The sequence below is a fragment of the Pomacea canaliculata genome, linkage group LG7, assembly GCF_003073045.1.
Source record: "Pomacea canaliculata isolate SZHN2017 linkage group LG7, ASM307304v1, whole genome shotgun sequence".
Lineage (NCBI taxonomy): Eukaryota > Metazoa > Mollusca > Gastropoda > Architaenioglossa > Ampullariidae > Pomacea > Pomacea canaliculata.
Window position 1 is genome coordinate 23,664,352 of NC_037596.1, and position 26,997 is coordinate 23,691,348.

At 45.5% G+C, this 26,997-nt stretch overlaps 1 protein-coding gene across 8 annotated transcripts in view; it reads left to right on the forward strand.

Moving 5' to 3' along the window:
• Positions 1 to 26,997, forward strand: part of LOC112568014 (roundabout homolog 1-like) — a 278,799-nt gene that overhangs the window by 109,402 nt on the left and 142,400 nt on the right. For all 8 annotated transcript variants that reach the window (XM_025244995.1, XM_025244993.1, XM_025244994.1 and 5 more), the window contains one exon: positions 16,711 to 19,303. The gene's annotated coding sequence lies outside the window, so the exon portion shown is untranslated. The remainder of the gene's footprint in view (positions 1 to 16,710; positions 19,304 to 26,997) is intronic.

Consider the following 26,997-nt stretch of genomic DNA (forward strand, 5'->3'; position numbering starts at 1 on the left):
AATGGTATTCAAAGGCCATCTTGATGGGTTGGTCACGTTTATGGGCCATTAGACGAGAGAAGTTTGGTGCAGGTTAGAACGGTATTTTTTTTTATTTCTCCTTGCTGTCTCGCAGGAAAACACGAACCGCCGCAGCTTGCGTGCATATGGCGCTGTTGTTACAAGTTAGACATAAAGAACGCTTTCTCTTGTCTGACTTGTCTGCCCCTGTTAATGGGTCTTGATGGCGCGACGGACAGACACGTAGAACAAGGACAGGCAATCAGTTTGTACTCCTCCTCTACTCGGCTGTTCCCGGATACACACAACAGACTCGGGTCGTAGAGTGTGCTTTTGTCACGAGGGAAAATTGTGGCAATGAATATCATTGAGCGCGCGCGCACGCATACAAAATGCAGCATGGAGGTAAATAAATATTCGATACGGCTTTCTTTAATGCTCTTAAAAAAAACACCCACAATGAAGTATGTCTTCACATACGTGCAGGAACGTCGACGAAAATGTTTACAGACGGAGCCTGTTGTGTTTTTCTTGCTGTTATTATCAGACTGATAATACACACGTGCCGTGACGTAGATTCTAAATTTAGACCTGACGGGAGGCAAGTGCAACAGCATCGACATTACTGGGATGATGCCTTCAAAAAAAAGTTTGTAACACATAAAACAGTTTAGAGAAGAATAAGATATACAGACGAAGGAAGACAAAAAGACGAAGTGATAGAGAATTCGAAAAGGAGAGAGAAAAGGACAGAAAATATAAATAAAGATAGGAGAAAAAATAAATCACAAAACAAATAAATTATGACGAATAAGAAAAAACAGACACAATTTGAAGAAAACAGAAAGACGAGAAAAGACAGGATACGAACAAAAGACATGAAAGAATCAGCACACACCAAAGAGAGAAAAATGAATCTGTCAGGGAGAAGACAGAAGGGGTAAAACAAAAAGATTAATTTTTCACTCTCCGGGACAGTGGTTTGATCCATATGTGCGACTTGACTGTGGCCATGCTGCTTCCGGTTGCTGTAGAAACACGTGTCTGAGTTCTGCTCCAATCTTGTGAATGGCTCGTTAACGCCTGCTTGGAGCGGGTGGAGTTATCGGGTAGGTGGAGGTTGGCTTGAGGGGTAGGTAGAGGCTGGGGTGTGGGAGGGGTAGGTAGAGGTGTGGTTGTGGGGTAGGTAGAGGTTGGGTTGGGGGAGGGGTAGGTAGAGGTTGGGTTGGAGGGTAGGATGAAGGTTGGGTTGAGGGGTAGGTGGAGGTTGGATTGAGGGGTAGGTGGAGGTGCCCTGCTGTAGGGCGTGTCTTCTAGACACCAGCTTCCATCTGCCATCCACATCCGGGCTTTAGAAGCATTAAGCATCACTGTAAAGTGTCATTTGTATTTATCGTTTTCGGGATTTATTATGACTTAATATGAGGGTAAGGGAAGGGGAGGAGACGATCGTCCAATCATGAGAGGCGCACAAAAGGAGATGAGGGAACGAACGAATCAAAATAAAAAAAAATATGGGAGTAAAGACCGGCAATTTGATTTCACTGGAAAAAGAAACCAGGGTAGAATTTCCTGCATTCAAGAAAACTTTCACCAGAATTTTTACCTTCAGCATCATCATCTTTTTTCCTTGATTGAAACTCAGCTCCAGGGATGCAGACATCTTTCAGTTCATGATTCCTTTTTTAACAAAAAACTACGGAAGATTGATCAAGTTAAATGCATGTAATTAGGATTTGATAATTGTCACGAGTAAACACGATTTCAACCGAGGTTGACAGTGACAGTGTTTCTGGTCTCTGGACGGATATCTCTACAATTTTTTTCTTGTTTTGTTTACGTATCGGTGACCATCGGACAGCTTTTGATAATTTGGCTGACATGTGAAGATACACAGGTGAGGTAAAAGGTATCCAGATATCAAGGTGTACCTGGGCTTAACTGCTGAGATTAGTGTAACTCACAGGACAGTCATCGGCCCACCCTTGACACTGGGAGTCAGATAAGGGAGGCTCACGGGAAGGGAGGGTACAGACAGAAGGTAACCTTACTCTGGAGGAATGTGTCCAAATACCGAGTACCGTGGACAAAAAGTGTCATGACAGCAAACATTGGTGACCTGAATTATCTCCAGCAACTTTTATAGTTTCGAGAAAGAAATGGCAGTCATATTGTAAAGAAGAAAGTCCTAGGGCAGTCTTTTTCGTTTAGACAAAAAAATTTTTGCTTCCTGACCAGTGGTGGGCTCCTCAGTCTAGTGTGATCGGAATTTGAAGTTCTGAAACCACTTCCTGAATAACAGCAACCCCAGGATGTGATGCTCCCAGAATACGAGTAATTCCCAGGATGCAGTACATCCTCAATATGAGCAATCCCAGTATGCAGTCCTTCCATAATGCAAGCTATCCCAGGATGCAGCACACCAATAATATTAGCAGTCCAGTGCCATGGCTCTCAGGTGTCACAGGTAATCACCAGGTGTAAGAACTCTCGTACGACCAGAAACAGGAGGTAGAGAGGCAACAATACCACCGATGTCGGAGTCTCCCACAATCCCACGATGCAATGCGCTCACGATACGAGCAATCCCAGGCTGCAGTGGGGCGAACCACAACCCCTCTCTCCTCCCTCCGTCAGCGAGAACAAAAGATTCCTTTTGTACAGGTTCCTGCGCAACAGAGTGCAAGGCGCTTCTTTCATCAGCGAATCAACGAACAAAGGACTCCGCCAGGTGCGCAGCCTTTAGAGTTCTCTCCCCTGCGCCTCCTTACCTTGCGTGTGTTTTCTCTTACTTGTTGGTTTTCATTTTTCTCCTTTTCCTGTCATTTGAAATGGAGCGGTTGTTGGCCCATGTCGATTAACCTCTGGAAAGAATTCGTGTTGCCTTTGTTTTTCTCATCCCTCCCTCACTCCTTCCGTTCGCTGTTTATGACCAGTATATGAAAACGATTCAGAAAACTCTGTCTTAACGATTTTTTCCGGTCTGAATCTTGTCCTAGAAAAAGTAGAAAGACTCTCAGTTCGTGGATGATCGGCTTTTAATTAAAAACAAACCTGTGACCGACTGAACCAGATTCACACCGGGAAAGTTCGCTCGACCGAGGTGGAGTAAGTCAGAGCAGCGACCTGTAAAGGAGTAAATGTTGTCTCCATGGTAAATGCAATTCGATTAGACAACAGATGAAAGCAGTGAACGAACAAAAAAAGTTTTGACAGATCATCAGCAGCTGGTTACCAGCGCAGGCTTTTAATATCTATGGTGTAAGGTTCTCCGAATACTGCTGATAACGGTACCCCGGGTAGGAAAGACCGCTGTGTAAGAAGAAAAAAAAAAGTTTTCATCATCAGCTCACTCTTCACTTATAAAAAGTTTCTTCTCTCTGAGCTCCCACACAAGCTGCATGCCTCTGTCTATGTGTTCGTGCGTGCGTACGCGCTTTGAATAGTCAGTTCTTGACTGAGTTTCACGTTAGGAAGGTCTTCGCCAACAACAAATCGCTTTTTATAAATCTTTTTATAGAACCACGCCTTAAGGTCGTCTCTCGTTCCCCCAGAATGTCGGGCCCACCCGCTGGTCCTGGCTGTCTGGGTAGGTGTGGCTGTGGCCTAGTGAGTAGAGCGCAGCTGCTGAGGTAGGAAGGGAGGAGGCTGGGTGTGTACCAATGGATGGTGTTGAGGTATTGCTGCAAAACTCTACCCAGGTATCTTTCTTTTTCATGATATTTTCTTTCTTCGTTCTCGCCATATTCTCGCGAGACAATCTCTATTTTTACATGGGTTCTGTTCTAACGACAAAGTCCACACTTCTGTCTTCAAGGTAAATTTACAGGTAGGGTAATGTTCAAGCAGTTCAAGAAAGGGGACCAGGATATCACCAAGTATTGCTGGCGATTACACGTGTGAGTCAGTATTGTCGGTCCGCAAACTCACATCCCTATTGGATAATTGTGGTCACGTGGCTCTCTTTTAAACTGCCTTATTGACCCTGCTCTCCACGACTGCTAGTAAGCTGTGCATTCCTTTTTTTCCCCTTTATTTCTTTGATGATTTATTTGCTCCGTTCTTTGTGGTTTTTTTAATTTCTTTCTCTCTCTCTCTTTCTCTCTCTCTCACAGAAGGAATAAGAGACGGTGTTGGAATAACAGTTTGCACAGTGCACTCATGAATTAATAATGCGCTATAGCTTTGAAAAGAAATGGTCTTAATTATTAATCTTGTCTCCCTGCCAGCGCTTGTCGTGTGAGTCTTAATCCTCTCGCCACGACTAAACATGTAGACATCTTGCCTTGCTTTACCTGGGACATGTCTATTTATAGCTCACCTCACGTGACCTACCTGCCTCATTTCGCCTGGAGTTGCCTTCTGTTCCATTTTCTTATTTCTAGTTCTGCATCACTTCACCTTTTCAAACTTTTGGTGAGGACTGACCAATGGTGTAATTCTGGACAATGATCAATCGCTGCCACAAACAAAAATACGATAGTTCTCCAACACTGCCACGTTTTCCACCCACCGACTCTGCCCTCAGGTGATAAATCGAAACCCCGGTGGCACGAGTCTCCTCTGGCAGATACCCCTGCCACTGCCACTACCTAGGAAGACAGGTGGACGTAAGTCTTTGGAGCGGAAAAAATTCACCTGTCAACCCGAGCGGCGCAAGGTTTGAAACTATTGCCGCCAGGCTGACACGTGGATCCTACCTGTCTGTCGCAGGTGTAACCCGCTGTCAACTTTTTCTAAGCTTACCCCCGTGGTGGCTGTTTGCACATGGAGGTTAATCCATGACACCGTTAGCAATGCTGGAGGGAGCGGAGAATGGCGACAGCAGAGGGAAGAAGAGAGAGAGAGAAAGACGGGTGAGGAGGGATTCACACACACACATTTTCCCACGTGGCCACCCCGCTCAGGCTCAACATTTCCTACGAAGGAAACTACTCGACCGTTTAAACACATCATTATATCGAAAGTGTGTTGCACACTTTGCAAAAGCAAACATGTTTTATTGATTCCATGCAAAGGTAGCGCGGGCTCGGACAAGGCCCGCATAGTAACTCCCACCCCGTTCTCCTCCCGTCCACCCGGATTGCGCGCGTCGCCCGCAAATTTCTCTCTCCCCCTCCCCGTTTTATGTAAAAAAAAAAATAATAAAAAAATTGCTAGTGTCCCCAGTGCTTGTTGGGCTGTTTAAGTGAAAGCTATTGTAGCTAGCAGCGTATCAATATTGAATGAGATTTCGCTTGCTGAGTCTGAAGAGGCACCTGCCAGACGCCGGGCCAATGTTTCAAAAGAAGGGAAAGTGAAAATATTGCGATACCGTGCAGTGAAGGAAGAGAGGGACAGACAGAAGGACAGACGGATGGGAGTCAACGACCTACTTTTTGAAAAATTAATTAATTTATTTCTCCCAGTAGGTATGATTCACGGGTGTGTGACACTCTTCGGAGCGTCCCTCGCGAGAGCTCGCTCGTTGTACGACAGGTGGTGGTGGTGAGTGATGGAGGTTGATTGTTGTGGTGGTAGTGAAGTCGGGGTGGAAGCGATGGTGGTTTCAGGAAGCTGCTGAAGGTGTTTACAGGTATACAATGTCGATCGGCAATATCGAATTTTCTTTTGCCATTCCAAATGTTTTCTCTTGAGTTTTGTTACTGCTCAGTCACCTGTCATCATTATTGTACATGTCGGCGGTTATGTCGGAATCTGTTTATCCTACCCCGGGTAGCTTGGCCTTTCAAAGTCATGAGAAGATGCAGTGACAACCTATTCTTTTGTCTTATATCTACTGGTATAGATGTACCTGTGTCTACCTGTATTTCGCTGTATCTCCCCGTGCCAACCTGAACCTACCTGCATCCACCCTCGATTTCTGTAACATTTGTCTGTGTCAGTCTGCATCTACCCGTTTTGTATCTGCAAATTTTTATAACTACCTTTGTCTACCTACACTTACCTGCGCCAGCCTGCACTTTCCTCTGTCTCCCTCCTCTTGGCTACCTGTATCTACCTATCCATGTCTAATCGCAACAACCCCCAGAACAATCCTCCCGCCGTCCCTCCTTCACCAACCCGATCAAAGGAAAGATAACTCACGCAGGCCACACGTACTTGCATCACCAAAGCACAGGAATAGGTGTACAAAAGCCGCGCTGCTTATAAACCAAGCAAAGATGTGGATGTAGGTTTTAAAAGAAAGTTGACACGAAATCTTTTAATGTTCAGTTCAAAGACTTTTTCCTCCCCATGGCGGGAATAGTTCCAAGAGGTGCAGAAGACGGACGACTAAAGTTTGTCGGGGAGCTGTTGAAAGCCGTTAGGCGAAGCTGTTTCCGCAGCTGTCGCGACCAAGGACATCAGAGAGGGGAATGTTGGGTAAGAGAAGTCTTCCCTGTGTGTGAGTTCAGCTACATCCGGGTGATTTTGGCGGTGTTGTTGGGTCCTCCAGCAGCATGTCTTCGATCCACTTTCGTAGAGACTATCCCGAGACGGGATGTGAACCCAGCACATATTTTTTCAGTGATGACAAGTGTGTTAACCACAAGACTACCGAGCACCATGGATGTCGTGTTGGACTTCTGTTGGCATTGGAAACCTACAGGAGATTGCCGCCCCATCACACGTCTGCGAGGCTGTTAGGTATGTCCCCCGCCTCCTCCTCCCACTAGTTCCTTGTCGGTGCGTGTCCTCAGAATCACAAGTCCATCGATCCCCAGGGACTGGAGGCTAAGGTTGGGGGAGCGATGGTGGGGATGTATTGAGTGCCGGCACGCAGGTCGCCCACTGATGCCGCGACAGTCGGACGTCCACGTCTGTGAGCGAGTGACCTGTCAGTCTCCTTGTCCACCATTCTCTTGGTCTCTGGTCCTCCTCACTTCCTCTGTCCAGGAAGTCCGAATTAACACCCACGAGACAGTCTGTCACTCAGAACAAGCGGTTTGTGACGTCATTTCGACTGTTGGATGCACGTTGAAAACATTTACAGATGATAGACGATGCTCACACCTGTGTAATGGCTGATGAACGGAGGCGTTGGACCTTGTGTGTGTGTGTTGCTAGTGTATGTGTATCCGTTTGAATATGTCTATACATGTATAGATGTACATATTTCAGTATAAGTTTATCGACGTGTCTATATGTCAGTATATGTGTATCTAATTCGTTGATGTAATTAGAGGTTTCAGGAGAAATAGCATTGTTAGATGGAAGTTTCAGAGTCTCTTTCTCTCCAACCCTTAGGCTGTGGGTTAATGACTTTAAGCGTTGCTAATTTAATTATTTTCTTCTGACACCAATCGATCAGGTGATGTCAGCACGGTGTACCTCAGTGTGAATTCCTTTCACAGAAGAAACAAACGTGTCTACCTGTCCCTCGTCCACTTGACCTCCCAACCATCCTGCCAGCACGGTTGACCGCCCACACACAGGTTGTCGTCCACACGATTAATCTGGCGCCAACGATATAATTCTTACCTTGCCTTTATTTTATCATCTAACGATTCCCCACCCCTATCCCCACCCTCCTCGATTCCCTGCCGAAGTGATGCAGGTGGAGGAACTGAGTGACTACCTCCCATCGATACCAGAGAACGATACAGCCCCATCACAGGCATGATGAGCGAATAAATAAACATATTGCTCTGCCCACCCCGCCACAGTCCATCCATCCACCCAAACTATCCTCCCACCCACCCAGTTCATGAGTTGTTTCCCCTCTGCGGTGCACAGGCATTTATCGACCTGCTTTGATTGGCTGTAGGGTGGTTGAGGGGTAGGGGGAGGGAAGGGGTGGCGGAATCCCTGACCTCAAGAGTAGGTCATGGTCAGCATGGAACTACGTGCGTGAGTTACCCCCTCCTGTCCCTATCTCTCCCCCTCCTCAACCCTACCCTCCTCACATCCTCCTCCCTGGCCTTCCATTGATGACTCAGCAAGCTGCTTAGTGCAATGGCGTGCTATCTGCATGCCATGGAAACTTTTCTTTCACTCTTTCTTTTTTTGTTGATGTGAGAGGAGACAATCGATAATAATATGTGATGAAAGTGTATTGCGACTGCCAGGTGCCCGCAGGCGCGCTGCACACGTGACACAATGGGAGCCGATGGTGTGGACTTCGTCGCAACTGTCAGGCGCTAGGGATCCATATTGTATAGTGTAGACTGTATAGTGTATAGTTATAGTGTATAGTGCATAGTGTATAGTATATAGGGAACGGACGGAGGGCTAGGGTGGGGTGGCTGCGGTATAAAGGGATTGACGACGATTTCATAAGATCGATGCTTGATAAGCCTCATAAACCTAACTGATTATTTTCATTGCAGTGGTTGTTTTTCTGCTCTAATTTTATTTATTTATTTTATCCAATCATTATTCATATCTGCAGTTTCCTGAAATCAGAGCTGTTGACCTCTTTGCACACTCACTTTCCTGTGTAAAAATTAAAAAAAAAATGTTCCCTAATATTTGAGTAAACCGAAGCTACCCCTCTGTCCCGGCATGTACCCGGCCTCTGAGGTAAAGTGGCGAACGTGCTGTTGCCCGGGTGAGTGGGGGAGTAGGGTGGGGTGGAATGGCCGCTTGCCGTCCGCCCCCGAGGTTAGCGTGTTAATGGCGAGAGCTGGGGGCACAATGTTTGATCAGCCGCTGTGGTGCGTGCCGACTAGCACTCCTTGCACCTTGTTGCTGACTTTTGGATTAGTTGTAAGTCGCTGGCCTGTCGCACCCCGCACCCCGAGCCGGGTAGGGGCCGTGCGAATGTTGACAGTGCTTCATTGAGGGCTCATTGACAGAGATGGAGAGAGAGCAGGAAATGAGAGAGCGGGGGAGGAAAGGAAGAGAAAGAAGAGGAAGGCTTGAAAGATGTGAGAGAAAGAGGAATAGAAACGAGAAAAAGGATAAATTAACTTCCTACAAGTCTGTATTATTGGAGGCGCGACCTGCATACTTCAGACAAACGTGGCATACAAAGGGCTTGAGATATGGTTTACAAGAAAGTAGTACACAGGATGTGTGACAGAAGATTAACAAACACGTGACCTACAAGGCAAGAAAGGGAGTGATGTTGGTTTACAAGGGGCATGTCACATAAGTTTTACAAGATCTTGACAAGGTGTACAATGGAAATCACAATTTTTACAAAAACAAGATTGTTATAAGGTTAACAAAGTCCATGACACAGTCGGGAAAAAGTAGTACATAGGTTTACAAATACATACCAGGCAATATTTTACAAAAGGTTTGGTATTCAAGATCCACAAAGGGCATGACACTCAAGACTTACAAAGGACATGACACACAAGACTCACAAAGGACATGACACAACTTACAAAAAATACACAAGGTTTACAAAGGACATGACCTACAAAGGACCTAGCACACAGGACCCACAAAGGACACGACACACAAGATTCACAAAGGACATGACACAAGGATTACAAAGGACATGATACAAGGCTTATAAAGGACATGTTACAAGACTTACAAAAAGTACACAAGGCTTACAAAGGACATGACCTACAAAGGACCTAGCACACATGTTCACAAAGGACATGATCTACAAAGGACATAACACTCAGGTTTACAAAGGACATGACCTACATAGCACACAGGTTCACAAAGGGCATGACCTACAAAGGACACAGCACACAGGTTTACGAGGTCACGACACGCACGCCTGTGGCTTGCAACACAATCCACGAGACAATCCCAAATTTTCCTGATACTGCATTCCTCATCTCGTCAATTCTCGCTAGCATTCAAGATGGCCGTCCTGACGACGTCGCTGATTGGTTGTGGACCTCTTGCATGTGTTACGCACATTGGGAGCTGATCGCCCTCAGCTACAGACCCTGAACTGCGGACATTATTTCGCAGGGCGATATCAAAGGAACCAGGCCGGATTAGCTTGAGGCGGGACGGTAAATGAAACGGGAATTGGAATGCTGGTAAAATATTATCGCTGGCTTTGTGTTTGCTGTTGCAGTAGGCGAATTAAAATAACAGAGAAGTGTGTGGAATACTTGCACATGCCAACACTTGCGGCGTGCGGGAAACAAAGCCTCGCCATTTTAATAACAAAGGAGATTGATCCGCTGGGCTTTCCAAGACAGGTCTTAGACTTTCAACAAAAGTGGCGCGTGGCAATGTGTTTGCTTGGTGAATGGGGATTTGCCATATTTGAAGGAGAAAAATGTGCTTGGTGGGGGGAAGAGAAGCAGGGGAACATTGCCTCAGGGGTCATAGCTTTTTGTGCCATTCTCGGCATTTTTTTTTTTTCTCAGAGTATTACCAAAAAGAAAAGTTTCTGTTATTCTTTTGTTGTCCTCGTGCTTAGTGAAGCATTGCGAGCGAATGTTTCTGAGCGATGTACATGAAGCTGAGCTTTATCTATATATACTAGCTCACCATACAGATGTTATATTTATAAAATGTGATATCAATAATATATAATATTAGAAATTTTGCATACATGTTTTGTGGCGCCACAGTTTAACACATACCTTCCATTACTCGGGTGGCTGCCTTGAAGACCTTGTCCACAAAATGTTGGTCCTGGCGAACAAATCGTTCAAATCTCATTGATATTTGCAGATAAGCATGAGTGGTGTTTAATCCTTCGCGATTTTCAATGTAATTTTTTAATTGGGAACGATAGAACAAGAGAAGGAGAGACCGTTATTCATTCATTTCTACTTTAATAATCTCTTTCTCGTTCACACACTCATAAAACTTTATTTGCTTTGCCTGGAGTTTGTCTCGTTATTTTCCCATGTTGCACTCCACCATAAATGTCACAAAAAATTTCTGTTATTTTATCTTATCATGGTAAGAACATTTTCACCGTGTCTAGAATCCTTCCGTGTAACGGGACCGGCTTGATGAAGAGGACGGCGGCAATGGCGAGGAAGGAAATAACTGGCAGGTAATGACCTGGCGTTTTTCTAACGACACTCTGACTTGTAGGACCGTCTTCATGGCGGCCTCAAATTAACAGGCTTCTTCTCTCCCATTGTTTTTGCCGTTTTCGGGAAATTGAGACGATTGTTGCTGTGCCCAATGTACTGCTTTCCATTGGCTGACAGGCGTTCACGCACGCCTCCTAGCGGCGATAGAAGTTGTCGGCCGACAGGTAATTCTGTGTTCAATATCCCGACACAAGGCAACAGCTGGTTTACAATGGTCGGTGCTGTTTGCTCAGATTTTATAGCCCGTGCCTGCAGTTTGCTGTTGACAGTTTTTTCCCTTCCAGTTCATTTTTTTTTTCTTCTAACTCCCTTTTTTTCCTGCTCCGGTCGGCGTGGGAGTTGAACCGTCCAACCGTTTTAGTACCGCAGTCCACGCGAGACATAATTTAGAAAAATGGAGAACACAACTGTGGTTTGCTCACAACATCTCCCTTTTGGTTTGGTGGGCTGTTGAATACCTATCAAGGATTGCTCATGTTCCTAGGATGGGTTTTAAGTGCCAGCAGGATGATACAATGTCTGTAAGGCTGTTGTCGTCAATAGTTAAGATAATTTGTAACAGTTTTCCAGTCATTAAAAAGGCAATTACCTGCGGACATTAATCGACTGCAATCTAAATAAATTCGGAAAACAAAGAAAATAAAATAGTATAATTAGTGTTTGTTTGACCATGATATTATCAAAGCTTTTGATGCACAGTCTTCTGACTACTAACAGCAGGGTCATATACATTGAAATCGGAGATGAAAATAATTATTGATACAATGTGTTCCCATCTGTTCATGGTCTCGACTTGTCTCGTTTAAAGAAAGAGAAATGAAACAAATGTATTACAGTGACAGGTGCACGAGAAAAGGATGCTTAAGCCGTCTGCACTCGTCACCGACGACAGATAATGTTCGCAATAATATTTCAACGGCGCTCATGCTTTTGTCGTCAGGAGCGTGCGATCGACCACCTGAACTCATTAACAAATGACTGGATTTAACAGAAGGAAGGAAAGAGAGAAAGAAAATCGTAGTGCACACAATATGCGCAGAGCCACCGGTCCGGGATTGACCGCGGGGGGTGTCAGCCCGCTTGGCACATCGCCGTCACTTATCGATCCCACATCGGTAGTCACGTGTCCTTCTATCACGGAGTAGGGTTTGACCATATATGGCACATCACATGACCATGCGTTGATTGGTCAGTTAGCGGAATGAATGACGAGCAGGAATGAATGACGAGCACTCCCAAAGTGACATCCGGAACGAGTAGATAAACAAAATCACTCCCAAAACGAGTCACGTATTTTTTCTATTTTTATCTACTTGTCCAGGATGTCGCATTTGGCGTGATCACCCTTTCTTCATAGATGAAGAAGATGGGGAAGAAAGGAAAAAAAAAAACAAAAAAAAAATCAACAAGAAAACGAACAAGGAGGACGTGCATTCTTGCTAGATTTTGCGTGATCTTCATTTTCCTCCCTATTTCTCTCTGTCACTAGAACTGTGTTTATCGTTCAGTGACGGGCTTTGATGTTGTCCACTCAGACGTCAGAAAAGGGGAGTCGGGCACCAGGCATGTGCCGTCTGGGACACCCACAAACGGCGGGCCGGCCGCCCCAACAAACGTTAACTGCCGGGTGGCTGCGACACTCTGGTGTGCAGGCAGCAGACCGTAAGCCATCTTTCAAAGCTGCCGATGCTGGTGGCGGGCGCCCAGAGGAAGAAGTCGTCTGTACGACGAAGACAGCTCGGACTCTGAAGGGAGGCTTTTAGCGTATGCATCTGGGGTGAAATGTTCCTGCTGTTCAGGGTAGAGTGTATGTGTGTGTGAGACAGAAGGTCGGACTTCTTTCTTCTACCTTCAACCCTCGACACTGAGACTATGAAACTGAAATATAAGTTACTTTCGTGGAGCAGAAGTGTCGGCCATGATGTCGCAGTAGTCTCGAGGGTCCTTTGCCTGGAGACAGTTAGTAGCGGTTCAACGAACGGAACCGGCGAGCAGGATGGCTTGCGAGACGCACAAAAATAATTGATAACCACCGGCTCCGCGGAATACATCCTTCACAACCCAGACGCATCAGTCTTCCGCCATATGGGTCCCCTTTCTCTTTATGCATATTTTTTTCTCTTTCTCTCTATGTGCTTATTAATTATGCAAATCTGTGTGCAGGTGTGCAGGTGAGGTTCGGGATTTTATAACAAGTACTACATTCGAAAGGCGGCCCGGTGGCGCAACGGTTAGCGCTGTTAGCGCCTGTCACCAATACAGTGAAGGTTGGCTGCCCTGAGTTCATTTCTCGTCTCGGGCACGCTGTTCTTTCTCTGCACGTGGCATCTGTTTACAGGGCTGGCCGCCATCCGCCAAGGACGGTCCCAAGCCCGGCTGAAAAAGGAGGAGGGTTGGGCGTGGGGCCAGCACCCCCACCCCGTAAAAAAAAAACAAATCCTTGCTACCGAAACATCGACAACAGTTAAGACTGTAGTCGATGGCCTATGCCCCAGGAGGGGTGAAAGGGCCTAAAAAAAAAAAAAAAAACTACATTCGAAGAATATATATAAAAAGTTCTTTGTAAGTTGTTAAGTATTGTCTGCTTTTAATTTTTCTAATTCTGGACGAGGTAGTCTCAAAAAGAGATAATTTTCCGAATTGGTAAATAAATAATTATCGTTAACTTACGGAGCAGCTCCGTCGGCATTGGCAAAAAATGAAACATTGGTTGTCACGAGACAACATCGTAGCCTCTCGTCGAAGTCTCGTTGCAGAACTTCCCATGTCACGCACTGGACCATCTGCCACCCCTATCAGCCATTGTGAGCAGCGTGACCCAAGTCACGTGAAAAAGCACCCAACGACTTTTTGAATCTTATGGTGAGGATTAAATCGGTTTCAGCTCGCGCATGCGTCGTTGGGACCCCTGTCCCTCCTCTCTCGCCAGGTAGGGTGGATGCTGACGACCTGCCAGCTCTGAATATGACAGATATCGAACACAGAAAGCGAGCAGCGCGGCGTTTGGTAGGTCGGACCACTCCGTCAGTGAATGTGACAAGGTCATCGTTCTCACGGGCGGGGAGATAAACGCATAGACATGCGCACTGGAGCCGGAAATGACTATACCGGGTGTTGCATCACTGTCTTCATTAAAAATATTGGTGAACGACCAGTGTCAAGCATGCGTCAGTGTGTGTGTTTGTGTTTTCGTTCGACATCTGGCGAAACGTTGACGAAAAGCAGTTTAATCAAAACTCGTTTTTAAAAACATGTTTTTTGTTTTCTTTCTACTTCGCGCGAAACAAAACTCGCATTAAAATCGTATCCATGACCCCGTCGTCCAAGACCAGCATAAATCGATGGTATTCGTCAACCGTTTCAAGTTAGTTTTTTTTTTCTTTCACCCCACGTGCGCTTTTTCTGTAATTAAAAGCGGGAAAAGCAACTAATTTACTTTAACTGCCTGATCAGGAAAACAATGTTTGAACAAGCGCTGCTTCGGTTTGTTCGCTGAGCTGTCGTGGCGCTTTCTGCACACGTCTCACTCGCTGGCTGCACGGCCTCCCAGCAGCTGGCGATTAAAGGGGTCGCGATGCTACAAAGCTGCTGCGTGCACCGACTGCCCTCCGCTGCCGCTCGCGACACAAGCGCGTGACATCGTTTCGCCGAGCGCTCGCCGGTGACGTTTGTCCCTTGTTACGTGTCGCCGATGTTTTTATTTTCTGCGATTTGTGAGAGCGCTAACAGCCAATCATTTGTTTTGAGGGAAAGTATGGGGGATGAGGGGAAGAGTTGGTGGGAGGTAGTGGAGGAGGTCTGCCTGCTGCTTTATTGTTTCTGAATGTGAGAAGAGAGAAGTGAATAATCAAATGATATTTTTTTTCTCTCCCCTCATGATGGCATTGCGACTTCACATTTAAAGTCCACACATGCATTTAAAGTGTCCACGTTTTTACACACACACTCACGGATTATTGTAGTCAACTTGTTCTTTGTTCTTTGCATGCCACCACAAACCACTTTTAATGGAATTTGAAATTAAACGTCATTTTCTCTTTTCTTTGTCAAACCTGGGGTGGGGTTGGAACCATGTGTCAAAAGACTGGAGGATAAAGGAGGTTAGGAAAAAGAGAGACTGGAAAAAAAAATGGCCATACCCAAATATGCTAATTTGGGGTCAGCCCGAAATTAGAGGCGAAAGGACGGATTATTAGGTGTTAATGGCGAAATTATTGTGGAATGCAGTGGGCTTCTCATAGAGCCATTCTTCTCCTGTTTCCTCCTGCATTGATCAAAGTCACTATTCGGAGGCTTTTTCTTGCATTGTTTCCTCCGTCTCCGAGAGCTGTTCCATGTGGCAGCTTGTTTTTACAGCTTTTGTTTTGAAGGTGGGAAACGTTGGCTCGTGGACGGATGGAAGGACGAGGGGAGAGTGTGTTAGTCTCGGTGTGTAGGCGTTTAAATGTTTTTACTCCTCTCCTCCCTAAACATCAACGCTCAGCACAAAAAACAAACAAAAAAAACCCCACCGCAAAAAAAAATTGATAGTTAATCAGTTTTTAGAAGAGTGCAAAAGGTCTTTTGTTTGTGAGACAAGAAGGACGACTACAGGCAGTCAGTCCGTTTTACCCCCACTGGGAAAACTTGAAACTATTGTTGTCGTTAATGAACACACGACGATGAATCATCATCGAAGTTCGAGACCAAGAAAAGCAGGTGCCGTTGAAAGGCATGTCCTGAGAGAAAAAAATAATATAAAAAAGTTATCTTCCGGATGATTGTATTCTCACAGACCTCCTGTGACAGGTAGGAAGCCTTAATTAACCTCTTCATCTTCGGAGGTTGTTTTTTTTTCTAAAGTGAGATGTGTGAATGTGTGTGTTCGTGTTAGTGGGAAAGATTTGTCGTTTGTGATGCAAGCTCGTCGGATAAATGATCACAAGCAATGATTCACACACATTCAACCGTTACATTGTAGCATTCGTTTCAATCATTTAGATGATATGACAGAGACTTTTTTAACCCTTTGAATCCATCTTTTTTAAACTTCATCTTGACACTCAGAGGTGTACTCAATGGATGAGAGAAAGGATTTTTTCCTCGTCAAAGATGTGATTTTGTTGTGGTGATCCTTTCTGAACGGAGCCAAGGATTTAATTAGTGAAATTCTGCAGGATTAAAAATATTCTTGATTGAGGTTTTAGTGACCTGTCTTTCTTATAATATTTTCAAAGGGGTTAACGGACAGACCTCTTATTATTATTAAGAGTTTTGTTACCTGCTTTGTTTTTGTTTGAAACGCACTTTGAACTCTGCTTTTTCGTTCAAACTTATTATGATTATAATCTCTTTCTCTCGTAATTACATATATGAGTGTGCGAATGTTTGCTTGTGTATCTGAATGTTTGCTTGTTTGACAAGATGTATGTATATATCAACTGGATGTGTGGTTACGTTTGTGTAAACAAACTTAACTAGTTTGAAAAAAAATTGCACTCAACACAGATTTCACACCTGTCGGCGTTCTGCATGCTTGTTCGTGCATGTACACGCATGCGCACACGAGTGGACAAAACACTAAGGACTATTTGTCCTCACGACCTTCGCAGTCTTCTTGTCCACCCTTAACTCCACCCTCCCACTATTCTTCCCTTTCATAAATGTCCGGTGATCACAGTCCTCCCTCACCTGTCTTCACCAATCATCAACACCTTTCCGATCCTACCAAGCAGCTGTCGAAGCATGATTCACACAAGTGTTTGCTTTGTTTCAGGTTAACCACTTCGCTGTCATACACGCGACTCCAGGTCCCTCCTGAGGATCTGGAAAGCCAGACCGTCTGAGAATCTAACTCCATCTACAGACACGACACAGACATCCGACAGGAAAACAGTAGAAAGTGTAGATGACTCTTTACCCTGCTGACCTCTGACTCCATCACCTGGGTAGCACTTGGCTTTGTCCTCGGAAAGGCCGTGCGAAAAGACAGTCCCGAGGTTTGGATCCTTCCATGGCGTCTTGATAACGAGGACCAGTCATGTGACAAGGAGGATTCCGGTCATATTTGATTGGCGTGACTGCGTTGTCCTGGTGACAAGAAACATTTCGCCATCGCGAGCCTCTGATAGAAGGACTGTGTTTACAGTTTCACCAAACCAGCGGATTTAGTCAAGGTGAAATACGTCAAGGGAGGTAAACTTGAATTTAAATTCCTGATTCCGGTGTTCACAAACCTCGAGACACACAAAATTCATCCTTTGAATCTTTCCTCCGGGGTTTTATTTTTCCAGGCTGGTTTCTTGGTTTGTCCGAGAGGATTCAGCGAAGCCAAACAGAAGAAAGGGTGGGAGGAGAAAACTAGAAGAACAAAAGAAGAGAGAGATAAAAAAAAAGAAAAAGAAGAAGAAGCAAAGTCTGAGATTGTTCTCAGTTCCCGAAGACCGAGGTCACGAAAACTTGTGGACGCAAGCCACTTAGGGCTAAAAGGTTTCTCGGAACTCATCTCTGGCCTCGGTCACAACAAAAGGCGGCGGTGTGAAGGAACAAGAGAAAGTACCGTGCGGCTCCGAGACCTGGGCTGTTGTGTCTGAGACAATTCCAACGGTGCCGGACCAGCAGCAGAAAGGCGTCTTGTGCCATCAGAACGGTGCACGAGCCCCGGCCCTGACTGGCGCAGGGTGAGCAAGCGAGAGAGAGAGAAGGGGGAGTAGAGAGAACGAGGGGAGGAAAGAGAGAGAAAGAGAAGAAGAGCCAGCCAGCAGACGAGAGGGCGAGAAAACGCGAGAAGAGAGGAGAAGAGAGAGACACACGCGCGCACAGACGAGAGGAGGCAAAGGGCGGACTACTGGCTATCGACGTCGGGCGAGCGAGCGCGCGCGCCCAGCGCACAACGCAAACGGCTCCCTTGCCCACCCAGCCACTCACATTGCCACCCCGCCTCGCTGTTCCTCCTCTCCCTCCCTGCCTCGCTCGCGCTGGCCTTGTCATCTTGTTGGCTGCCGCAGTCCGCGAAAACCACTGGAGGTATCGGTAGCTGGCAAGACTGTGGCTGCACCGCTACCCTGCCCATAGCCGTCCTGCTAGGGAGGAGAGAGCTGTGCTTGTGTATCCTCCTCCTCCTCTTGCCGTGGTGTTGTGTCCCCCACACACACACTCACACTTTCCTTCTCTCTCTCCACACCACCGTCCCTCCGCCCACTTTCTCTGTGCAACCAGGAGGTCGTGTCCTGCCCTCCCGATGGCTGGTCAGCCGTGGAGGTTATCATAAAAGGTCTTCACCGTCGGGGGTGTGAGTGTGTATGATCAGAGGAGTACTTCTACTACTACAACAACTACAACTACGCACCCGAAGGACCCGAGCCGCGGGCACAACAAGATGACAAGAGTGTGTTTTCTTTTGTGAAGGAGAGACTGGTTCGGGTGGAGGTCAGTCAACCGCGACCGGGAGTTGTGTAACTCGGGGATAGAGCCGAGAATACGCGGATTCTGAAAGTGCGTGCCGAGGGAGCACACGGTCACAACAGCCGTCACGCATCATTGACCCAAGCAGGAGTGAGTGAGCGTGTGCAACACAGTGTGGATACAGCGGCCTCACCACTCCTATCCTTCGTGTTTTTCTTCAGTCTCTCCGAGTGATAACAGAAAACAAGTGAGCAATCGTGGATATTTTTTTTTAATGTGTCTGTGCTCGTACTAGGATCTGAATATTTGAACTCCTGTCCTGGAAGGTCAGCGACATTGTGGTGAGTCGTGGTTGTAGTCGCTGGTGGAGCAGGACACCATTGTCGCCGACCTCCGAGGGGCGGAAGAGACGAAGACAGGGATGTTGTAGCCACGAGGACTATTGATTGAGTACTGCTGAATATTGAAACCATTTTTGTGAAATATAGGGCTAGTCCGTCCACGGCCTGTGCTTAGTTAGCCCTACAACCACAGTTACAACCGAGCTTCCAACCGAAAAAAGACAACAGGCGAGACTCGTCCACCGTCAAAATAAAAGGGACCAGGATCTTTTTGTGGCTTCCAGAGAGTTTCGTCTCCTCCCCTCAGTTTAAACTCTAATTACTCTTCATCTTTTCTCTCCTTCCAGGAGGGTCCTGGATGGTTTTGTTTACCACTGCGTACCGTGATTGTGGGATTTTTTCCTTGTGTTTGTTTTGGAGGCAGACAGGAGCGAAGAGGTGTGATAACAATGAATAAACTGTTATAAAAAATACTAGTACTGAACTCGTGTGGATACTTGCTGCCTACACCAAAGTTCTACGACCTTTGATCGGAGTATACGTGTACAAAGTGTACAGAAGTGTTGGGGTCAGAGGCTGCTTTTGGAGTTTACTTATATATCGAAACACAGCTTGACATCAAAGGTAAGAAATTCTTTATGATTATTATTATTTTCATGATTCTGGATTTCTGTCCCAAAATATATCCGTACCTTGTTATGACCTATGAAAATGATAAATTTATTTAATTAATATTTTTATTTAAATACAACTCAAGTCTTATTTTGTCTTTTGGCTGAACGAGTCTATGAATTCAACGTTCACCATGAAACTGCAGACGAATAAATAATACAGTAACAAACGTTCTTCGTTCCATTGTGCTTCCAAATTTACTTTGGGGAATGAATTCCTCTCCCAAATTAGGACCTTCGTGCAATATTAATAATTATAACAAGCTCTTCCACACTTCTCGCCACTGGCCATGTAATCTCCGAGTTTTATCCACCCTTCTGTGCATTTTGTGGGAAATGGCCGACAGCAGAATGCGGTTTGGAGATTCTTTCAAGCGAGGGTTGAAAGCTTTGTCAAGAGAGTAAGAAGCAAGGATGCAGCAATGGAATGTCTTTGATGAGCACCGCCTGGTCCTCCTCCTACCTCCCCACCCCCGCCACCCAGCGTAACGAACACCAGAGCTATTTATAGCATAAGGGTGGCCGTTATCTTATCGTTTGAAAGTGGTGTTGGCCAAACGGGTGGCAAGTTGGCGCCGGAGGTGTGAGTGGTTTGGTCTGGACACTCACTTGTGTTTTGGATTCTGTTTGTTTGTTGGGATTTTTTAATCATAGGATACACAGAAGGCAGGAATTAAAATAAAAAAAAAACAAACCAACAAATAAGCTTAAGTGAGATGCATGTCGGGAATACTTATATATAATAAGGCAGAGCACTAACTTTAACCAATGAAAGGGAGACAAAAGCCAGGCGCGTGAAATAAATGTGTTTTAATGTAATAACAGATTTATTTGTGTTTATGGATGTTGTTTGTTAGTTTACTACGACAACTATTGCATTTGGCATTCAGAGTACAAGGAGAGGTTGGAAATGATTCACAGCATCTGACATACCTGTCAGCGGCAGAGGAGACATGTCAGTGATTAACATTAGATGCCAGTGTCTGGAGTGATCAGTCACCTGCACGACAGACAGGAGAAACGTGTTACTGCTGTGATGTTTTGGTTTTCTTCCCGCGGATAGCAGTAAAGAAAGTCGGAAGAAACTGCTGAAATTAGGTTAAGATTGAGTTTATTATACAAAAACTAGGGCAAGAGAGCTGTTCGACGAATTGGCGACAAGAAAAAAGTCTTTTACACCTTCTTCCTGGCATCGTGGCTGGCTGAATGTGAGTTGTCTGTAGAAGTGTCGGTAATTCAGTAATTAGCACGGACAGTTTATTTGTTGGAAATTTTTTCAACCGCAACCGTAAACCAGTTGTTGTGGTGGTCGCTGATGGATGTGGTCAGCCTCAACTTTGCTGACCTCTGGACGTGGGTTTGTCGTTACATTGTTGTCGGCGGTTGACACCAATAACTTTGACCTTTGCAGTGACACGTTGCAAAATAAACAAATAAACAACCGCTGTCAACATCAGTGTTTCATCTACTTAAATGTATTGCATACATGAGATTTGTGTGCTGGCCTCAGAGTATGCTTTTACAGTTGTAAATGGTTCTGTGGTCAAAGGGGAAAACCCTGCAGTGACAGATGTAAACAGTGTCTCGTGGAATAAACATTACCATGCCGGTGACACGTGACTATGTGAGATTGTGTCCGCAGGTTTATCTGTAAACATAGTTATGTCGCCGTAGAAGTGTGTGTCTGTGAGAAGGAGGGGATGTGCTGCTGCAGTTTACTACTGTTCTTTGAGGCAGAATTATTTCCTATACCTGTAAAAGACCGCATGCCGAAAGGCGGGATTCGATCAAACATCCTTTACCTTTTACCTGTCACACCTTCTGCGTGAATTTAGAGTAAGGTAGACGCTTACCTTCAGCGCTGTGATTATTCGTGGCCACTGAATGTTTTCCTCCCTAAACATCTGTGTTATTTCAGTTTGTCTGTCCTTCCTCACACTCTCTCAACTCCGTAACATGTATTACTACACTCTAGCCAACGCTACCCCTGAGGTGTAGACCCTTTGATAAGATTTCGCATCCTTCCTTCATTCTTTACAGCCGCTGGCCTTTCAATCCTTTCACTGAAAGAGCAATCTTTCTTTTTGCTGCCTTTCAATTCAGTGAAAGAACAAATTCATTGTCCAGCACGGTTCACAAAAGTGAGGTCTCTAACACCTCACCGACCTGAAAAGGTCAGGGGATGACCTTTACCTTACGGTTCAGTAACAGATCCTCTCCCTCTGCCCTCCGACAAGAAGAGAAGATATGGGAACAGGAATTAAGTGTTTGATATGTGTAGGTACTGAAGATTGAGGTGTTAGCTGTGATCGAAAGTCAACTGCTTGCGAGGGCCAAAGCGACTTGACGAGTGTTTGTCCTGTGAAGGCAGGAGGAGGGTAGGGTCACCAACGAAGGGATTTTCTCGGCGATTGCGGATGGTCTTGTGTCTGGCGGGTCGATTCCCTAGGTTAGAGAAAAGGCCATTATGACTCTCTTTACAATTCTTTCCCCAGCCTCTTGCTTTTACTCTCGTTTTCTTGCGTTCATTCACTCTCTATCCCTCGCACATGTACGCAGACACGCACGCATACAGTCTAGGAAGTGGACAAAGAACACAGACGAGAGAACTATCACAGGAATATTTATTTTCTTCGTCGAGCACTTACACATTTTGTAGTGGAGTATGTGGAAGTAGAGGGCTGACCAAAACATCAACAATCGATCAAGAAATTAAGATTTGCGATACGTTGGTACCCTCGCCGAGAGCAGAGAAATGCAAACACGTTTTTCAACCTTCGTTATTCCTGGCCAACAACAATAATGAAAACGAAAAGCACTTAAATTTTGTCGATAAAAAACTCGAAATAGTTTTTTAATCTTCAGGGTATGTACAGCACCAAATTGATCCCCTAATGGTCTACATCGACTAGCGAACAACGAATCTGATTGATCATCTGGACTGGGGTGGATGGCTGAGTGGCTGAGCTTTATTGTACTTGCAGCAAAAGCTAACTGGTTTAATGAAGATCACCTTTGTCATTATGATAAAATCTTGTATGAGTACCCGTTTCAATTCCTACCCCATAAATTGCACTTGAGCCAGTCTCTGCCTTTCCATTTTTGTGATTCGAATGGAATTGTGTTTTTTTTTTTTTTCATTTTCTATATAACATGTTTTGTGCTTTACTTGTAATAATTGATGTCTGCAATATCTCAGCGATAGTGACTGCAAAAATAATAATAATAGTTTATTATTGTGCTTCCACATTTTACACACTAATAAATTCAAAAAGGTAGGTAATAGTAGTTCAGCTTCTATTATCATGAGATCCATTGAAACAGTGAAGGATGCTGGTAGGAAGATGTCGGTATTCGAACCTGGTCCCGAGTGTCTTGTAGCCGCTGGGTTCCTGGCCTCGAGACTTAAAGACTGTTTCGGTGACAACAACAAAAAGAAAAGATAAAAAAAAAGAAAAGAAAGAAGCCTCCGGAGTCCCCTCCTTCATTGAAATGCAAACAACATTCAGGAGGATCTGTTGTCGTCTGGCCGGCAGTGGTCAACGTCTGGAAGGCTTTGAGAGAGAGAAGGGTGGGGATTGTGGGGAGTGTTCAGAATGGCAGCAATCACAACAGAACTGTGATCACAACAGAATTGTGCTCATTGTGAGGACCGAGTAGAATTGTGGGAATTGTCAGGACCAAGTAGAACTGTGAAGAACTATACAGCATTGTATAAAATACCTGGGTAGATGACAGATAAATTGTGCAGAGAGAAAATAAATGGCTTAACTGTGCTGCTAGTAAACGGCAGGACTGTGTAGCGAGAGGAAAAGCAAAATTGTTCAGAGAGCAATAAAAGCTAAACTGTGTTACGAGACCTGGATAGCGAGAAAAGATCAGAACCCTGTAGCGAGACCAAAGTTCACAGACAGACGAACGAGAGGGAAAGAAACGGGTGGAGTAGGAAAGAGAAAGAAAAAAATCATCAATGACTGAACAAGTCGAAAGACGGGGGAAAAAAATGGGTATGACGATGGTCCTTGACTGTCCACTCGTCTGTCGGACATGATGACATCATCTGCAGCCAGAGGCGACTTCATCACTTCCAACCTGATCGAGACTTGGTTCCGTAGACTGAGCCACGATCTGACCCCCATGAGACCCCAGTTCCTGGCTTCCTTAGCCGCGAAGCTTCTAAGCTTTCCGGGGCTGGCTGTGGGAGTTTCAGAAGCGGTCGGGGGAAGACAGAGCGGAGAGGGCGCCTGGCGAACAAAGAAAACAGCTGCGAACTGCGAGTTTCTCACTTTCTTTCACGGAAGGAAAAGTAAAGGAAACAAGGATAAGTGTGAGGACATCATCATCATGGTGGTGGCGGTTGTTAACGGTCTCGCCCTATGTGATGACGTACCTGCTGACGTCAGCGGGTGACTAAAACTCAGTAGCGTCCCCTGCGCGTCTGACCGCAGAAACCGGTGAAGATGCTGCATCACAGCTCGAGTGTCGCACGACAGCTGCCGTGGGACAGACGCTGCCTGCGGTGATGGTGGTGGGTGGGTGAGTGGGGTGGGTGGTCCACTGGGGAGAGGAAGAAGAGTGTAGCTTACGACGGGTAGCGGAAGGCCTGACACAAGCGGACAGGGGAAGAAACCACCATCCACCCATCCCTTCCCAGTCGTTCTCACTGTCTTTGTTACCGACACCAGACTTTGCAATACAACATTATTATCTCCTTACAGACATTTCTCACACATCCAGTTGTCAGTGTGAGCAGCAGATGATGATGAAGATACCGCATACCTCTCTAGTATCATCCGGGGTCAACGCACTTTACATACCCGTCTCCAATATATATATACACAACAAATAATAACAATATAATAAATGTGTGATTTATGTAGCCCGTACTCACGCTCTAGTGTGCTTTTAGTGCTTGAAATAAGAACGAGACATGGACAACGTATGAAGGACAAAGGGATGAACAACAGTACTAATAAAAAGGAAATATAAAAGCGCTAAGAGGAATCGGGTAACAAGATCTGAGGGTTTCGGCATTCTTCACCGGAAGACGAGTAGGGAAGTAGCCAGTAGACAAGAAGTGGGGTAGAAGATGGACTGGCATTGTGTGGACTGTTGCTAGGAGCAGTGCTAGAGGAAGAGGTGTGTTTTTACCACACATTTGACGGATTTAATTGTGGGTAGGTGGCGGATATGGAAGGGCAGATACACTCCGGCTGTCATGGCTGTTTTGCCTTTCACGAGAATAAAGATAAAGGCAAAGGGTCACATGGCTTACAGACCGGCTAGGAAGTGAACGAGGTTCACCTCTGTGTAGAGCTTAGTTTCTCCCCTTTACCTTCTTTACCTCCCTTGATAAATCAGGTACCCATTATATATGCTGGGTAGGCACTCGGTCGGAGTGGGGGAGGAGAGGTATTAATCCAGCCACAGGTCCGGACAGGTCTCGAACCTTTTGCTCCACAGTCGAGACAAGTATTCGCAGCACGCAAGACACTGTGGAAAAATGTTTCGTTAGTTTAATTAAAGTTGGAGAAGATGACGATTGAAGGCAAAGACATCAAAAATAAACTTACAACAATAAAGGGACAAATTTTCTTCTTTCTCTCCTGGCGTGTGCGTCTGATTAACCAAAAGGTAATGACAGACTGAACACTTGTCGCTTCAAGGAGCAGTGACACCTCGGTCACCCCCAGGGCTTAGGGAAGGGGGTCTTCTGAACGGGTGGGGGAAAGAGAATAATGTCCCTTGAAACACATGCACCCATCCCAGCATGCCTCTCGTGTACCAGTCAGCTTTGTCAGCAGGGACTAATTTGACAAAGGATAGTATGACTGCAAGCGACTCCTTGTTTCGGGTGGAAATGAACCGTGGCAGAAGGCGAATACCCGGCTAGTCACCCCGACTTTTGTTTTCGTTTCTGACTGTGCGAAGACGGGAACTGCTTTTCTTTCCTCTTTCCTTCTCCCCTGCCAGCTCTCCACTCCTTCCCCCTTCCCCAATTTCTCCGTTTCTTCCAGCGGAAAACGAACTCGCATTTTCATTGTTAGTCGTCCGTACAAAGCTGGTGTAAGGGGAGGTAGCTCTAGTCTCCCCCTTTTTTCGGGAAAAGGGAGATCACTGCTGGCTGTGCGTGATTGTTTTGCATGTTTGTTCAGGAGGACTGAAGAAAGAAAGTGTGCGAACAGGAGTCAAGTGATGATCTCATTGTTCCGACACCATTTTTCGGGTTGGGTGGAGGCAGAAGGTAGGGGAAGGGGACGCAACTCACAAAGCACCTCTAGTGCCTCATTCTGATTGGCTGCTTGGGACACATGAATGGTTAACTGATGCTCCCTGAGCCAGTAAAACTCTAGGAAAATAAAAATTTCCAAACACACCAGGAACAAGATAAAAGAAAAAAAAAAAGAACCCTTGACGCTAGCGGATGTTGCTTAGCAACGCAATACCTTCAGAAGATTACTGTCTGTCTATCGCAGACAACAGAGGCTGCACAGCTTCCAGCTGTTAAAGGAAACATCATCATTGTCATCATTTTCCTTGGCTGTGATTAGCGTACCTGACAATATATTATCGCTCTCGCCATTTCTCTACAGTTCTCTGGACGTATTGGAAGCCAGTCAAGATTTGAATGCTAACTGACAATTTCCTCCTTCTTCGACTTTCTACCTTCCAGTCTGTGCAGACCTTCTTGAGCTAATGTCTGGAACCGATTCACCTTCTCTTTGTTTTAGTAATGTAGAGTTCATACTGACACTCGTAAGGAGCATGCTATAATGAATGAAAAGTGGACAAGGACAGTATACGACGGAGGGAAGAATAAACAAAAGTGCTGACTACGAATAGAAGACAATATAGAAAAAGGAAAGAGGAACAGAGTAACAGGAACTGAGAATGTAGCTGTGGGATGTAGAGAAAGTTTGTAGGTATGTACCCGTGTCATTTTGCCTTTAAGTAAGTTTGTATTTTTGACAAGCCGGCTCTCTCGTTCACACTTATGAGGGAGGTCACGACTTATGAGGGCAGGTCACGCAGGTCACGCCACCAAGTGACGTCATGTCGAACCCAGGTAAAGAGGATTTTACTGTTCGACGATAATGCCAGAATCCCAATGTTTGTAATGTCAGTTCTCAAGCTAGACTGCTCGTCAGCCAAAGCATGTAGAATATATATTTTTTAAGTTTATGTTTTTTGAGCATACTGCTGTTGAATCTGTGTCTGTGTGTGTGTACGCGCGCGTGTCAGACCGTATTTCACGCTCGGACAGCGCTCAGGAAAATGTCTGGACTTGTTTTGTAGAAGTGGGTGACTTGAGATGAGGCATGCACAGAGTGATGATGATTAAAAAAGAAAATCCAACAAACTTCTGGGGATGAAAAATAAAAACTACGGGAGAATTTTTCATGTTATTTCGCGTGAGCGCAAGTAAGTAATGAAATGTGATGGAAAATGGAAATGAATTAAAAAGTCACCCAGGACTGTAGCCGGGTGCCTGGCCACTGTTTTGTTCGAGATGAAAGACTTAGAATGTTTAGTTGATTGTAGGTTTGTACTTCGACTGATCCGATTGTTTGAGATGCAATGAGGGGGTAGGTTGCATGACGCAGGGGTAAGGTGCGTGACTCGGGGTTAGGTTACCAGAGCGTGCTG